We start from the raw sequence: 18,115 nt of genomic DNA on the forward strand, positions 1-18,115 counted from the left end.
CTATGTTTAATCTGACTCTAAATTTTCAAGTGATCATTAAATTTAGAATGTGCTTCTAATTAGTAACTAATCACAAATATTGGTTAAAATGAATTGAGATATCTGATTATGCTGGACTTCCTATCCATTTGTAAATGTTATGGGTCTTGCTGATCTCATTTCCTTCCAGCTATTTTTAGCTGTACAAAACAGCTTCTTTTGCTGCTTGATATTACAAATTGGTGTGTTTTACCATATTATTTTAATGTAATATCTTAATTATGAACACACTGGTTTGTAGTGCAGTGTAGTCGTTTACTGCACTTTGTAATTCTTCTCATTATTTCGCTATAGCAGCTAATGAACTAGAAGTCTCACCCATCACTAACATCCATGTATCAAAAAAAACCCGAACAATACAAATTATTCATTCATCAGGGACCTTTTTGTCACATTTGAGTCTCACGCCGACCGGAGGTCATGGATCTCACTTTTACAAACTCTCCGATCTGAACTTAGTCAGAGGAGCAAGGTTAACTTATATCTTTAAATCACTCGTCTACTGCTTGCTCAGAACAAAAAGTGTAGTTTGTTAGTCACTTCAGCACAACTTGCTAAGTCAGTAATAGACAGAAATCAAAAGGTCTCTGATGATGTTCCTGCTGCTCCATTCATCCGTGACCCTTTAGTCTGTTCTGTCCTGGACACAGATTTGAGGAAACATCAGCCTCCACATGATCTACTAGTCATGATGAGTTCAGGAGAGACCAGAGTAAATCAAATATAATATTTTATTTGTCAAGTAAGAATGTATCATGCTAACTACATAATTACACAATAAGAATCCAGTTCAGAGATAATAAATACATAACATCAGTTGCTCAAAGATGAATCTAAGAGTGAGAGGTGCAAACCTGACAGCGGAAAAAGTAGCATTTATGAATGCTGTTCCTCTTATATAAATACTCTTCAAACTAATTAAAATAGTCTAGTCTTGGTGTTATTGAGTACATGTAAATCTGTTATTCATGGATTGGAGAAAGATTGTCAATCTGTCATTTTTGTAATTATTTATCTGTATGTTTAATTTAGTGTATTACAGTAACACTGTAAAGTGGATAAAGATCTGTAATATTACAGTAAACTACAGACACATGTGCTGCCAGTATTTTACTCTTAATTTACAGGACAATGTTCATTACACTGTAATTCTATATGCAGCATATATATATATATATATATATATATATATATATATACACACACAGTGCCTTAAACGAAAAGCCAACACCACTTAATTACTGCAAATGTATATAATTTTGGCTCACACTTATGTACTTTGTTTTTCAATGGTCTATAAGTGAATATACAAATAGGGCTGAAACGATTAGTCGACATTATCGATAACGTCGACAATAAAAAAATTGTCGACAAATATTTTTGTTGTCGAGTAGTCGTTTGATTTAATTTGACCTAATTTAGAGCCTGTAGTAATGCGGTTTGACCAGTGTGGCGCTGTAGCGCAAGACTGTAATTCAGCCTCCTGGATGTAATTCAAGAGAAGAAGAGACAGCGCTCAGCGCTGCTTCAGAGCAAACGCATCCGAGTCGAACCGAATGGCGTTTGGATATCAAAATATATGATGCGCGCTTTCCTCTCAATAACGAAATAAACAACAACAACAAAAAATCACAGCGGTGTGAAAGCAGCAGTTAAAAATGCATCTTATTACACCGATGTGGATGTTTGCACGACCTCAGTAAAGCATTCACGTCACGTCTATAGTATTTTATGCAAAACCTTAAATCAAGCAGCTTTACGGTATTAAACATTATTATTAATTATTTGATTAAAGTGATAGTTTGGTTTGCAGAGATCAAAGCTTAATCTAGCTCAGGACTGTTTTGATTATCATAACCCAGTAAGGTATTTTAAGAGAGATTACTCTACCACTCAAAAGTTTCTGAACTTAAACAATAATATTCTTAACACCAATTTTTTTTTTTTAAAGAAGTTTCTTCTGCTCACCAAGCCTGCACTTATTTGATAAAAAATATAGCAAAAACAGTAATATTGTGAAATATTTTTATGATTTAAAATAACTGCTTTCTATTTGAATATATTTTAAAATGTAATTTATTCTTGTGATTAAAGCTGAATTTTCTCCAGTCTTCAGTGTCACGTGATCTTCAGAAATCATTCTAATATGCTGATTTGCTGCTCAAGAAACATTTGTTGTTATTATTATTATTATTATCAATATTTAAAACAGTTGAGTACATTTATTATTTATTTATTTATTTATTTATTTTTCAGAATTCTTTGATGAATAGAAAGATCCAGATCCATATCATTTTTATTTTTTTTTATTTTTTTGAAGGGGGGGGGGGGGGGGGGGGGGGGATAACAGTATTTTAACTAATTGCAAGAGCTGAATAATCAATACAATTCTATTGATTAATCTGTGAAATAATCTGCGATTAGTCGATCAATCGTTCTAATAATTGTTTAGATTAATCGAAATATCGAAATAATCGTTTGTTGCAGCCCTATATACAAACATACATTTGTTTTGTGCACATTCAGTATAATCATTGTATTTGATCATTTACATTTTGAATTTTAAAGGAATCGTTCATCCAAACATATAAATTGTCATAATTTTCTTCCCTGTATGTTGTTCATAACCTGTATGAGCTTCTTTCTTCTGTGAAACACAAAACATGATATTTTGAATATTGTTGGCAAACACAAAGTTTGGGCACCATTGCTTTCCATTGTGTAGACAAAAACATTTATCTAAATATCTTCTTTTATTTTCCACAAAAAAAGTCATACTGTTTTAAAATGCTTTGAAGAAAAGTAAAGTGATGACAGAATTTTTGGGTGAACTATCCCTTTAACATTAAATGTTTTTGTTTGGCAGTATTTTCACACAGTTTGTTGTGTTCAATAATATAATAACACTCACTCTAGTTTCTCCAGTTTACAGCGTGGATCCTCCAGTAGAGCAGAGAGCAGCTTCACTCCTGAGTCTCCTGGTGTATTCCAGCTCAGATCCAGTTCTGTCAGGTGTGAGGGGTTTGATCTCAGAGCTGAAATCAGAGCAGCACAGCCTTCCTCTCCAATACTGCAGCCACCCAGCCTGCAGAGAGTGAAGAACCTGAATGATCTCTGAGGCTGTGTTTAAGTTTTAGGGTGAGAGTGTGTTTGTGTGTGTTTGTATGAGCAATACTTTTTCTATACACCAGGATCAGTGCTATAGAGATTTAACTTGCCAGCACAAGCACAAGATAAGAAACTAATTGAAATGCACTCTACTCTCATGATTCCTGATACTGAACTAGTTTGTCATTTTCATTCTTCAAACGTTTTGTAGAACTATACATGCAATAATGTTAAAATATTAAGAGTAACATTACAGTATAACTATGACATATTACTCTGGTGTTTAAGATTGTGGGGAGGTTGAGAGGCAGGTGTATTTGGAAAATAGACATCACTCTTCATTTTTTCTCACACTGAATTAATATATAATTATAATAATTTTATTTGATAATATTTGGTAGTTTACAATGGGGCTAAAGATGGACTCATGTAAAAAATTATTAAAATTCAAATTATTACAGACAAATGAGAATCATTAAAATTACAGGCTTATATTTGAATCAAAGGTCTTGTTAATGTTTTCAGTTTTGTTCAAAGTAATTAAATCAACAGATTTTCAGTAACTGAAGAATATGAAAAGGAGGATATTTGGGGAAAAAGAGATGATCACCATATTTTTAATGAAACATCATATTTAAAAATATGATATCACTCACAAAATATAAACAATTATAATTTAATTGAGATGCTGTTAAGTCATAGTAAGTTACTATGAGATCTTCAAGCAGTGTAAGAATCTTTCACAATATTTTCCTTTATAATGAAATATTCCTGTATTTTTGTTTTATAAATCCATTTTGCAATGCACTCAGTTAATAAAAGTAAATTTTTTTTATCAAAGCAGAATATGGTACAAACATTGCTGAAGGGGTTGTTTTAGACAATAATTAACTCAGATATTATGCAAAACATATTACTTTAGTTGAAATATTTGTATCAATATTGTGGCCCTTTAGCCTCATACTGGTGAGACTTTAACCTCGAGTGTGAGATAAAAGGTCATCCTTGCCACCTCATATTTTTCTATATATTTCTATATCCCTGTGGAAGTTGTATTCAATATTGATTTGTCTGAAATCTCTGAGGGACTCGTGTCTTTATCCTGATTGTACTCTAATACTGGTGTGCAGTAATGAGAGAAGCACTTCTAGATTCTAGCAGTCACTGCAGCTCTGATATTAAAGAAAAACACTACAGTGCTGGGTTTTTTAAAAGACTACGTCAAAATATTGCCATTAATTAGATGCAAATTTCATTCTTTTTATTTCTTACATTTATTTTAACCCTCAAGCATCCTTCACACAGCAGCCCTTAATTTGTCCTTTTGTTTTTTTCAATAAATGTCATATCACTGTCTTCAATAAAATAAAAAATAAAAATGTATTTTTTTTTTGGTGTTTTTTTTAATTATTATTTATTTATTTATATTTTATTGATTTTTATTTATTTATTTTAATATTTCTTATATTTCAGTAAAAACAAATCATTCCAGTAAGTTCAGAGCCAAAAACTAACATTTTGGTGGGTTTAGTGACATCTGGTGACATATGAGGGTATAAAAATAGTGTAAACAGTTTACATTTTTTATGCTATTTAAATGCACTTTAATTAAAACTCCAGTACGCTTCTGTATAGGGCTGAGCGATATGAGCAAAAATTCATATCTCTGTATTTTTTGCCAAGCAATGACGCGTCACCATGGAAACCATAAAGTGACACATCTAAATAACAACAACCCTCCCGTCGCGTGAAATGTACAGCAAATCGATTTTATGCCCAGTCTCAAAGCACACAAAGTTATATTTAAAATTTATACATTCAAAATCAGTGTTACAATTCTGCACGAGCCGCTCGATCTCCACCTGTTCTCTCTCGGAGAGTAACTGTGCAGCTATGTTGGGTTGAACTCGTTCATTATTCTGCATCAGGAACCAGTCGAGTAGGTCTGAGCGGCTCACACACACGCTCATGCTAATCCGACGCTCAACGTGTCAGAAACACTGATTACTCGGTAAAGCATTTCTGTGTCATGCTGAATAATTATTGTTCTACGGTGTGTTGCTGCGCGTGATGTACGTAACTTGATTGTGATTGACGCTGACGTAATCTCGTAATGTCTGGGACAAAATTACTAATTGAATAAAAAAAAAAATATATATATATATATATATATATATATATATATATATATATATATATATATATATATATATATATATATTTTAATATTTTTTTTTTTGTATCAGACTTCTGCAAACACCATTTAAAGTATTGAATTAACCCTTTCACACGTAAGTTTAAAATATTCTGGCTGACCCCCCAGCGTGAGTTTTTCAAGGCGACCGTTATTTAGAATGTGTCACTTTATGGTTTCCATGGTGACGCGTCATTGCTTGTCACGTGACATACCGCAGCAACAACAGAGCTGAATGAATGATGATCTGCTTTTGTCATTTTTCCTTTTTTATTCAAAATATTCACAAATTTGTTAGATATGGCATGAAATAGCTGATATTCCGATTGTCAAATATATGCAAGTGAAAGTGTTTTGCTTGTTTAAACACCTTTATAACGATCGCGTTAGTTGAGCTGTATGCGCGATGGGCGCCGCCATCTTAGTTTTTGTGCCGCACACGCAGTTCAGAGAATCGGATCTGTTGGATTTACAACCACGTGAATTCATCCACTTCTCCCGAAATACATAAAAGTAAGTGGCTGCTGAACTGGGAGAATAATAGAGTAAACTTTAAAGTTACTTACACAATGTGTATCTGATATGAATAAAACGTGTCTAATTATAATGGAAAGGATTATTATTGCCTCTTCCTTTGACATCAGTGTGTATTTTACAAACTCTAAATGTATTGTTTTTTTTTTAGTACTTATATGTCTGAAACCTAAAATAAACATTATGTGGTTGAAAACACTGAAAAGTTGTGATGACAGCTCTGAGCGCGCGCCTGTCTCTGGCTCAGCGCCAGCCAACGCGCGAGAGCACATTTGAATTTCACGTCATGCACTGACCAGTGTGATCGTACACTCCAGGGACCAGCCTAGACTGATCACACCGGTGTGATCATACGTGCGAAAGGGTTAAATTAATTGCAACAAAAATATATAGGGCCTATATATTTTTTCCACTTTTTTTTTATAGAAATCATCTCGCGACCCCTGCGCCGGGGGGAGAACCAAACACCCTCTTCCTTCCCGCCACAAACTGAATAATGACTTCCCACACCTGTCTGATGATGAGCACCTCCAAACACACTGCCGTCTGTCTTTTACTGGGAAAGACCTGCGCTACAAACTCAGACGAGGGTCCCGGATTACAGCAGCATCACCACACTCAAATCTTTCAGCACCTGCCTCAATGTTTGGATTCAAGAAACAAATCTTCTGTTGCAGCTTCATAACTCAATAACAACAAGCGTGCAACCGGATACAGACTTCAGCGATGCATCACGGCCCTCGGTCCGCAGGTTAGCAAAGCACCTGAAACAGCGACTTTGAGAGACATGCAGAAGTGTGCAGGAAACATCAAGGTCTGTGTTTGATTCCATTATCCTCAGAGACTACAGAACCAAGAGTAAAAACCAGGGGACAAGCTTTGAAATGGAGATGCCTGCATATTATATGGCGTTAAGGAGTCATTTATAGTGAGTGGCTCCATCGATTGTGTTTCACTCAAAGGCTTTTCTTCTTTCAGAAAAGCTGAACTACATCAAAAAGAAAAAAGCTTCTGAGGCCTTCCCTGGTTTAACTTGAGAGGAAACAGCACAGACATGTAAGAGCTGGAAGGAGAGTGAGACTGTAAAAGTAATTACATTAAAAGATGAAAGGTGTCACACCTGACTAGAAAAATTAGTCAAGTGTTAATTTGTCCAGTTGAGATGTAATGATTAGTAGCAGGAAATGACTTATTAGCAAATCACAGTTAGGCTTTCAAGTACAAAACAAAAGTGTCTAAATATTAGCCAAACTAGATCATTACTGGCAAAGAATATTTAGCATTAATTAAAAACAGAAATTAGTAAAATAACCACATTGCAGCCATATGGTTGAATAAAAAAAAAAAAAAAAAAAAAAAAAAATTGCATGATGAAAATGAGGCCTTTTATGGAAAAATTAAGCACTAACTAATTGTATTTTTATAACTAATTTTACAAATAATAATAATATTAATAATTTTATTGTTTACACTAGCGTTAAAACGTCAGTAAGAATTAATAATGTTTCTGAAAGAAGTCTCTTCTGTTCACCTAAGCTACATTTATTTGATCAAAAATACTGTAAAATTTGTAAAATATTACTATGATTTCAAACAGCTGTAAATCATTTTTTGCTGATACCAAACTTTTGAAATGTAGGGATTTTTTTTTTCCACTTTGGGAACCACTGATCTAGACAATAAGTGTTATTTCGTGACATCTGTAGCCACGATTTATCCCTGAATTGGACAGGCTGTGTATGAGTGAAATCAAGGCAATCTGTGGTCTAATTTCAACGACTTGGCTATAGCCCTATTTTGAACCAGCTAGTCTAAAACTGTTTACATTTACAGCTTGTGGGATGCATGACATCATAACAACCAAGTAATTTTTTGGCAAGTTTTAATTTGCATTTTTTTTGCTGTCACACATTACATTTCCTGATTAGATTTTTTTACTTTGTTAAATAAATATGCAATTACATATCCCAACCTGTAGATGGCAATTTGCCCTACTGAGACATGGCCACTGCCAACGCGAGACTTGGAAGTTGGTAGAGAATTCAGCCAGATCTCGCGATAAACAATACCGCCGGCGCCATGAGCTTTTTTTGAAGAGCAAAATGTGATCAAAAGCCGCAGGAGGAGAAGGACGCACGCTGACAATCAACAGACAGACAACAGAAATAAGGACATTTTTAGTTTTTTGTTTTTTTTTACACTTTTTTTTTTTTCTTGTAAGTATCTGTGTTATCTCTTTGACATGTTTCCATTCTACATGTCATATCTTGTAGGGACCATGAAATTATAGCAGATAGCAGGGTAGAGTACGCCATTCTGTGGTTATCTCAAAGGCAAGGGATTTGGTTCAAAAGCACTTTGTGTTATGTTGTGTTATGTTATGTTATGTTAAGTCTCTTCATATCCCGATGGCAATCACAAAGATACATGGTCTAAATGATTTTATATCGACTGTGGAAGGCATAAAATGTTGTACCAGTCATATTCCTCGGTCAACTTTATGCATTTACATACCTCTGAACACCCTGAAATAAGTGCAATGTGAGAGATTAATAATTCACAGAAATTATTAGACGCAAATAGTAGAGTCTTTCGGCTTCTGGCAGTTTGTTCCATACAAAAACTGAATCCTCATTCTCCAAATGTAGTTTTGTCACTGGGGACAGAAAGCAGAGCTGAGAGGCCCTGAAACTTTCAGTGCTTTATAAATCTAGCATATTATGTTGAAGTACATGCTTTTTACAGACAGGAAGTCAGTATAAATACCTCAGAACTGGAGTGATGTGATCCACGTTCTTTGATTTAAATGCACTATAAGTTTTATTGATAATTATACAGTGAACAAAGCACAGCAATAAATATGCAGAACAAAACACCATATTCAACACACAAAGGAATAAAAGTAGCTATACCAATTTTCTTTTTGTTATGCACAGTGTTGACTAATTCTTTTTTTTTTATTGTTTATTACAGTGAGTGTGTGTGTGTGTATTGTTTAGTACAGATATGGCTCAGTGGAGAGACTGGCTTAAAATTGAGGTCAGTATTTGTTACCAATTGTTAACCTTTTTTTATGTTTTAGGGTTTTGCAAAACTGTCTTATGTCTACTTTTAACATGAAGGAGGGTGGTACACTGCAGAAGACCACTCTGTTCTCGGTCATTACAGGTATGTGTGTGTGTTTGCATGTAAACATTGCTCAGAGAGCTTATGTCTGTCTTTAGGCTTAACGATTTAATGTCTTTCCTTTATGACATCAGTCTGTATTGATATAAATATGTTTTCCAAATCTGTATATACTGAGACTATATATGTCAGCTCTATATTACCAAGGCCTATCATCAAAGAAAAATAGAAAGACACTCTGTCGCAATTGATATAATTAAAGTAAAACATGATGATGTCCAAAAAGCCTTTTATCGTGCTTATTTTTTTTCTTTCTTGGCAGATGCCGTGATGACCAACTTCCAAACGAAACTGAATTAGACTTGAGGAAGATAATTCACACTCCGCTTCGCATCGTGTCCACATCACCACCTCGGGTGTGCATTATTTTTCTAATAATTCAACGGCCCGTCGTCAATTATTCCGCTTATACTACGGTTACCTCACCTCAAGACATCGATCCAATGATATATTTAAAGGGATTCGTCCGGTTTTTGTACTTAAATCACTATTGTGAGTCAGGGCCGGCGCTCACTCTGACTCTCCCGCCCCCTCACCCAAGATGAGGGTGAAAATAGATTTTAATTGAAATGAATGAAATATAATGGAATATAATTCAATTATTCCTTACTTGGACTCTAAAAATTACCTCAACCTAGCACCAGCAAGCTTGTTAGCTAGACAGTTAGCATCAGCTAACAATATTTACTTATTTTCAGAATGGTTATGAAGAAACATTCTTATCTGTCTACTCGGCTAGTTAATCCAAACAATATAAAAATGTATACTGTTGATAAACAATATAAAAACATACGTCACATAGGGCTAAATTTGTATTAATAAAACTGGTGACGTTATAATCCATTCTGTGATATTCCTTGTCAACTCGACCCCAAGCCTGATTGACTATGATTTTGGGATACCGACTGTAATTGTTGGTTGTTAACTTGTACATATCTCTTGTAAATATTTTGTAAATCATTTTGGTTAAGTTAAGGGGTATAAGGGATTAGACGCCATTTTATTTCGAAGTCACTTTTCACTTTGTTTTGGTTTAGGGAGTCAGGTAAGTTGAAACTGTATTTTCTTTTTTTTTGTTTGTTTTCTTTAATTTTGATTTAGAAAGTGTAGAGGGTTTAAAAAAGAATTTTTGTTTGTTATTTTGGCCTTGTCTGCCCCGACGCTAAACCCCAACTTGTTAATAAATTCTTATTCAACATCTCTCTGGTTCTGAGACTCTCTTTCCTTTTCCTGTTACGGCTGACCCCTAGCGGTCGTAACAATGAGTTATATATTTATTCTGTCTTATTTTAATGTTTTTGTTTCGTTTTGTTTTTTGACCTAAAATGTGTCTAAAATGTGTGTGTGTGTGCTCAGTGGCTCATTCAGTTCTTTGTGTGACTGAATGTTTTTATTTGACAAAATTAAAAATAAAAACCTCACTGTTATTTGCTCATTCAGTGGTTTGTACATGGGTTTGTGCGTTTGTATTTCCCATTCATTTCCTATGGGTGCCCATTTTTGTCCACGAAGGACAAATTAAGGAGTTGTTTTTTTTTTATTTTATGTTTTTGGGTGGGTTTTTGCCCAAATTTGTCTCAATGCTTGAGAGTTTAAAGGGTCTGAACTGAGGGTGAGAAGGCAGCAAACAAATCCACTTCTATAGAACACACATCTGAGTTTTTACTTTTTACTCCAAACCTTACAGTTACTGAGATGTGATGGGACTCACTGTAGTTTCTTCAGTTTACAGTGTGGATCCTCCAGTAGAGCAGAGAGCAGCTTCACTCCTGAGTCTCCTGGTTTATTATTGTTCAGATTCAGTTCTGTCAGGTGTGAGGGGTTTGATCTCAGAGCTGAAGTCAGAGCAGCACAGCCTTTCTGTCTAATACAACAGTAGGAGAGACTGCAGAGAATATACAGAAGATTAAAAATGAGTTATTAGAGCTTGAATCATGTGTCCAATATAATTGCTGAAAAACACAGATGTAATACATATTATAGATATCAATTATTAAACCAGACACAGAGAGTGACTCAGAGTCAAGTCCCATTTAAATAGACTTCAGACTCAAACTGAAATTACTTCAGATTTCACCCAACAAACAGAACAAAAATATTCCCAAACTACTGGAGTCTTAGCCTTAAATACTGAAGAAGATTTTGTATTTTATTTGTATTCAGTCTGCTTATAGTGGAGCTGTACAGACCGAGTACATTGTGATCATTTGTTTTCCTGATTTAATACTGAAAACAGAAAAAATAGGATTCTATATATAAAGAAAAAAGGAATAGAAATAGATGGATAGAAAATGAGAAAGCAGCACCTTTTTCATTATATATGTACACAAAGAATTTGCCTTGATTTTTCCATATTATTTTTCAGGATAGAAAATGGTTAATATTTGATCTCCACATGTAGGTGGACATGAAACACATCTTTCTGCTGATTGGTCAACCAAAGATCAACTCGTGCTGTACAAACACTTGTTAATAAAGGTTACAAGTTAGTCAAGATTACAATAAATGTCCAGCTGGAGTCTCACTTGATGCCAAAATGAGTCCTTACTCCTGGGAAGTTGTGTAAACTGTTAATGTTGTATATACATATTTGTAGGACGTTGTGTAAACTGTTAGTGTTGTATAGGTTATTTTTTTCATTCATCAGATGATTTGAGGCTCAGTCTTATTGACCAGACAATAGTTTACTAATTCAAGAAAGTACTGAATGTTGTCAAATTAAACATGGTTAATGTTATTGAAGATTTCTGCACATGTATATCTGATGTACAAACAAAATGTCATGAAATTATACAAGCTAGCCTTATCCATGTTAATATATTTATATTTTTTTAAACACATTTTTCTGAAAAAAAAAAAAATAAAGAGTAAAATGGCAGCACCATAAATGACTGTCACATGATTACATGCATCTGTTGTTCCTCGAGTGTCATTGACTAAAGATCTTTTACTTTTTCCTCAGTTTTACTAAGAAACATTTTGTCTAATAATTTAATTTAATTAAAAAAGGATTATTATACTTATGAATTATTAGATTGAAATTGAATTATTTTCACTTATTTTAACAAACCTGAATACAACTTTTAAGTGATTGATGATGATCTCAATCCAATATTTGTAAAATCAGAGTCACAACCCTGTTCCTGAAGGCACCTCAACTTTGCACAGTTTGGATGAATCTCTCTTATCAAACACACTTGATTCAACTCATCAGATCATTAGTAGAGCCATCTGTGATCTGAGCTGAGTGTGTCAAATAAGAAAGACCTCAAAATACAGAAACAGTGTAGAGAAACACAGACCTACTGTATAAAATAAAGTCAATAAAACAAAGACACTGTAAAATACTCACTCAATCTTTCTAGATGCTTTGATCACTGGCAGCAGCCTCAGAAGACATTCTTCTGATGGATAATATTTCCACAGTTTAAACTCATCCAGCTCTTCTTCAGAGTTCAACAGCACAAACACCAGAGCCGACCACTGAGCAGCAGACAGAGAGACTCCAGAGAGACGACGGTTACCTCTTCTGTTCAGGTATGTTTGTACTTCCTGCTCTAGTGAACGATCATTCAGTTCATTCAGACAGTGGAATAGATTGATGGATTTCTCTGGAGAGGGATTCTCCCTGATCTTCTGTTTGATGTATGCAGCTGTTTCCTGATTGATATCAGAGCTGCTTACTGTCTTTCTTCTCAGGAGGCCTTGTAAGAGAGTCTGATTAGACTCTAGTGAGAGACTCGAGAAGGAACCGGAGGAAAAGATCCCAGCGTCCGTTCTCACTCTGTAAGGCCTTGTCCACTTCTCTCTTCAGTAAACTGCTCATTGGTGACCTGAACTCATTCTTCAGTCCTGTGTTTTGTTCAGAAAAGGACAGCAGCTTGAATAAAGCAGCAAGAAACTCCTGAATACTCAGATGAACAAAGCTGAACACCTTCCCCAGCTGCGGTCCAAACTCCTCTCTGAAGATCTGGGTACAAACTCCTGAGTACACGGACACTTCTCTGACATCAATGCCGCTCTCTTTCAGGTCCTTCTCATAGAAGATCAGGTTCCCTTTTTCCAGCTGTTCAAAAGCCAGTTTTCCTAGAGGACAGAATAGTCTTTCTAGCCTGATCAGGATTGATTTCATATTTCCCATCATACTTCTGTGTCTTCAGTTTGGTCTGAAAGATCAGGAAGTGTGTGAACATCTGTGTGTGAGTCTTGGGGATCTCTGCACTCTCTGCTTTACCCATCATCCTCTCCAGAACAGCGGCTGAAATCCAGCAGAAGACTGGGATGTGACACATGATGAACAGACTTCTTGATGATCGTATTTTTGTGACGATTCTATCAGCCAGACTCGGATCATTATTCTCTTCCTGAAATATTCCTCCTTCTGAGGGTCGTTGAATCCTCGTACCTCTGTGACCTGGTGGACACACTCAGGAGGGATCTGATTGGCTGCTGCTGGTCGAGAGGTGATCCAGAGGAGAGCAGAAGGAAGTAGGTTCCCCTTGATGAGGTTGGTCAGCAGCACATCCACTGAAGCTGATTCTGTAACATCAGACAAGCTCGATTGTTTTGGAAATCTAGACGCAGTCGACACTCATCCAGACCATCAAATATGAACATGACTTTGTAGTTCTCATAATCTGCGACTTTAATTCTTTGGTTCTGTGTGAAGGTGGTTTAGAAGATCCACAAGACTGAGATGTTTCTGTATCAAGTTCAGCTCCCTGAAAGGAAGTGGAAATATGAAATGAACGTCCTGATTGGCTTTTCCCTTCAGTCCAGTCCAGAATGAACTTCTGCACAGAGACTGTTTTTCCAGTTCCAGCGACTCCTTTAGTCAGCACAGTTCTGATGGGTTTGTCTTGTCCAGGTGAGGGTTTAAAGATGTCATTGCAGTTGATTGGTGTCTCCTGTGTCTCTGGTCTCCTGGACACTGTCCTCAATCTGTCTCACCTCATGTTCATTATTGACCTCTCCACTGCCTCCCTCTGTGATTGTAGAGCTCTGTGTAGATCTCATTCAGACGTGTTGAGTCTCCATGATTGGACAGTCCTTCACTGATTCTCTGATATTTATCCTGTAGTCTGGATCTGAGTTTTTGTTGATACACAGGCATCAGTTCTGAACAAAGGAAATAATTGTTGTTACTGGCAGAGCAATATGTTAGAAATGTATTTTTACGTTTGATATGTTAGATATTAGATTGTGTCGTGACATTCAGGAACATTAGTGACTGAAGACAGAAGGTTGATAATAAAAACACAGGCTATAATCTGCTGATCCAGAGCTCTTACTGGTCTGTAGTGTGTTAGCGAGGTCTGTCTGGTTCATCTTCCCCAGGATGAGCAGTGTGATCTTCAGAAGCCCCTCTCTGACTCTGCTATGACCCTCATCATCATAACCGTCTCTTTCAGAGCATTTTGGGTAATCTGGACTCAGTAGTCTCTTAAAGCTTTTTAACTCAGAGATGATTTTGTGCTCAATCTCCTGAAATCATAGTAAATATTCAAACAATAAACCTGCATTCAGTCACAGAGAAGGTGAACCAAAGGATCAATACACAAGAGTTAAAGCATGAATACTAATAAACATCACTGAATTATATCAGACCTGCTAATAACTTCCACTGTATGCTCAAACATCAGCGTCTACAGATACTGAGGTTAAAAGAGAGAGTTTGACTGGATTGGTTGTTTGTTAGATTGATGTTCATCTTTGTGCAGCAGTCAGGTTACATATGGATTCATCTTCTCTACTTTAGTGGACATTGATCTGCTTTATAGTGGCCTACAACTTATCTTACGTGTGTGTATGAAAGTAAATATGACTATTACAGAGAGGATTTCACAGATTTCTCCATTTCTTAATACTTTTAATACTTTTATTTAATACTTTTGTTGACACACACACACACACACACACACACACACACACACACACCACAAAAAAACCAACCTTAAAAATGGAGTCTAAGTTCTTCTTTGCTGTATGGTGATTGCGGTCCTTTATGTTTTTGACTGTAGTTAAACAAATATTGAATACTTTTGTAAACATGTAGTAATGTATTTTAAAACGCATCAGTAAATTAATGAATATCATAAATATCATATATATTTCTTAGTCTGTAAAACTAAAACAACACCTCAGATCAGCAGATGTGTCTCCCGAGCTGAAATCAATTGGAGGACTCATTGACCAGTCACTCTTCATGGACACACAGCTGGGTTCAGGAGACTCATTCTGCCACAGACTGAAATATAACAGCAATACAAACTGTTTCTGAAAATCTCACTCTGCTCTGACAGAAACACCTTCACTGTTTCAACCTCCCTTCAATGTTCATCTTTCACTTGAGGAGTCTGTTGTTACTTGAGAGTTAAAAGATTAAAGTATTATTTTTCTATGAATAAAAGGAATCTGCCCCATGTGCTCTTTTCATTCATATTTTATAGAAATAAAATGGACCAATACACACATATAGATAAAGACACAGAAACATCCAGCAGCAACAGAAACACCTGGTGACAATATCCATAACACACCACACCTACAGTAAATATGACACTCATAATATCTCACCTGGACTCAACAGAATAGTCTTCCTCTCTGCAGAGATCTGAAAAATCCAGCTGTCGTTTTTTCCTCACAGACACATCCATGTGTTCAGATAAATCTGATTCACGTCCCTGAATCTGACTATAAATTAAAATGCTATTGTAGTGTGCATTTATTGTTTCTGAGCATTAAAAATGTGTAACATTTCTATGGAGACAGATTAGTCTCAAATATAATTCACGCAAAAAACACGATTCACACATGCGTAGACAATTTCACAAGCATGAAACCCAATTCACGTACACACAAAAAAAATTCATGTGCATGAAAAAAAATATATTTTCACAAAAAGCAATTCACATGCGCAAAATAAAATTATATATTCATAAAATACATTTCACAAATGCAAAACACAATTCGTAGATATACAACTGTGCACAAAAACCTTTGAATGTTTAAAATGTACGAGTGTCTGAATGTACAAATCGTCATTTACTACGAATCCACTCGGATTTGTGTGTGTGTGTTTTTGAGACTTTCCTGGCAGAGCTCTCTTCCCACGTGGGCCTGTCGTACTCTTTAGCCAATCAGATGCGAGCTTACCATTCAACCAATCATATCATAAGCCACCGAGAGTGCATTCAGAAGTCGCAGGCAATCAGGGAGACGTCAAGAGAGAAGCCCATAGAAGCCCTGGCGTTACATTTTAAAATACTATACAAAAATAATTAATCAGAATACTTACTCCTGCTCACTCAAGCCAAAGCAACTCCCCGCTCAAGCTCGCCGTCTCTGCAAGATAACGATGGCAGTTTTGCACGCACAGCTACTAGAAGATTTACATCTGTCAGACAGGTTGCTGACGTCATCAAGCTTAGTTTGAGTCTGCACGTCAGAAACGGAAGTGCTAAAAATCGCTAAAAATGGGCTTCACTTGTCTCAACTGAGTTCCAATTGGGTCGCTGTGTCCATTTCTTTTACTGTCTATGGGATTACTGATGTAAAGGCTTAATTTCCATTCTAATTAATCCATATTGCGCAAAAGGTGCGCAGAATCGTGCTCCTTGAATGCACTCTCGGTGGCTACACACACACACAAATCCGAGTGGATTCGTAGTAAATGACGATAAAGAGTACGACCGACCCACGTGGGAAGAGGAGAGCTCTGCCAGGAAAGTCTCAAAAACACACACACACAAATCCGAGTGGATTCGTAGTAAATGACGATTTTGTACATTCAGACACTTGTACATTTTAAACATTCAAAGGTTTTTGTGCACAGTTGTATATCTACGAATTGTGTTTTGCATTTGTGAAATGTATTTTATGAATATATAATTTTATTTTGCGCATGTGAATTGCTTTTTGTGAATATATATTTTTTTTTTCACGCACGTGAATTTTTTTTGTGTGTACGTGAATTAGGTTTCATGCATGTGAAATTGACCTTGCATGTGTGTGAATCGTGTTTTTTGCGTGAATTATATTTGAGAGTAATATAGTTCTCCATACATTTCAGGTTTTCTCACCTCTTGACTGTCTTTATCTGTGTGTCATGTTCTTCAGAGAGATTCATTCTGGAGGCCATGGTTTCATCTAAAAGCAGATCCAGATGTTGATCACAGAGTCAGTTATGAATCATCTCAGTTAATTTTCTCAAATCCGATTATTCACAAACAGCAAAACACATTCAGACAAGCACTGTGTTAAAATGAAAGTAAAAGTGTAATCTGACGATTTACAGACTGTGTTTTATCTCTCCTAATGTCATTTAAACTACTTTCAAAATATCTGACACTGCTTATTGTTGTACTACACTTTAAATCTGTCAGGATTGATTTGGGCCCAAACAGATGATTGATAAATCGTGTTACTCACTGTGTTTTTCCTCTCTTAATGTAGATTACTTCCTCATACGACAAAACAGACCCGATGTAATAGTTTTTCACTTTCATGAGTCACTGACGAGGAGGAGTTTAAGTGTCCAAAAACAAAACATAAAGGTTTTTTTTTCCCCTTAATATTGAATTTCATCTTTATTATTTAAAGTTATATAACCCCTGAATGTATTTTCCTCACAGTCTGTACTCTGAGTGTTGTTTATATGAAGGTAGTCTCTCGTAGCTGAAGACTGAAGGTCTGGAATCTATGGCAGCTTTCATTAGCCAAGGCCCGCCCATGAAGCCGTGTGACTGACATGTCCAACAACCAATCACAGTTTGCTTCGTTTATCGTCACATTTAGGGGCGTGGAAATGTCGCCACGATAACAGACCGGTGTGTAAAACTCCCGGACGTATTTTAAAGATTCTGTGCCGGGAACTTTTATACTTTTGAGAATCCAGCGTGTAGTTGATCCTGATAAGCGATCGTCACAGTTGTAAACACGACGCTTTCTTCTAACATGAGGGTTTCGCGGCACGGTATCTTTGTTTCCAGGCAGAACGTTAAAGAACGCGACACACAAGTCTACCGGAAATCCTGTATAATATTACAACAGGGG

General features: G+C 35.9%; 1 pseudogene; it reads right to left on the bottom strand.

Moving 5' to 3' along the window:
* Positions 1-17,296, bottom strand: part of LOC109107685 — a 58,316-nt pseudogene extending 41,020 nt beyond the window's left edge.
* Between the last annotated feature and the right edge of the window lie 819 nt (positions 17,297-18,115).

The sequence above is a fragment of the Cyprinus carpio genome, unplaced genomic scaffold (assembly GCF_018340385.1).
Source record: "Cyprinus carpio isolate SPL01 unplaced genomic scaffold, ASM1834038v1 S000006557, whole genome shotgun sequence".
Classification (NCBI taxonomy): Eukaryota; Metazoa; Chordata; class Actinopteri; order Cypriniformes; family Cyprinidae; genus Cyprinus; species Cyprinus carpio.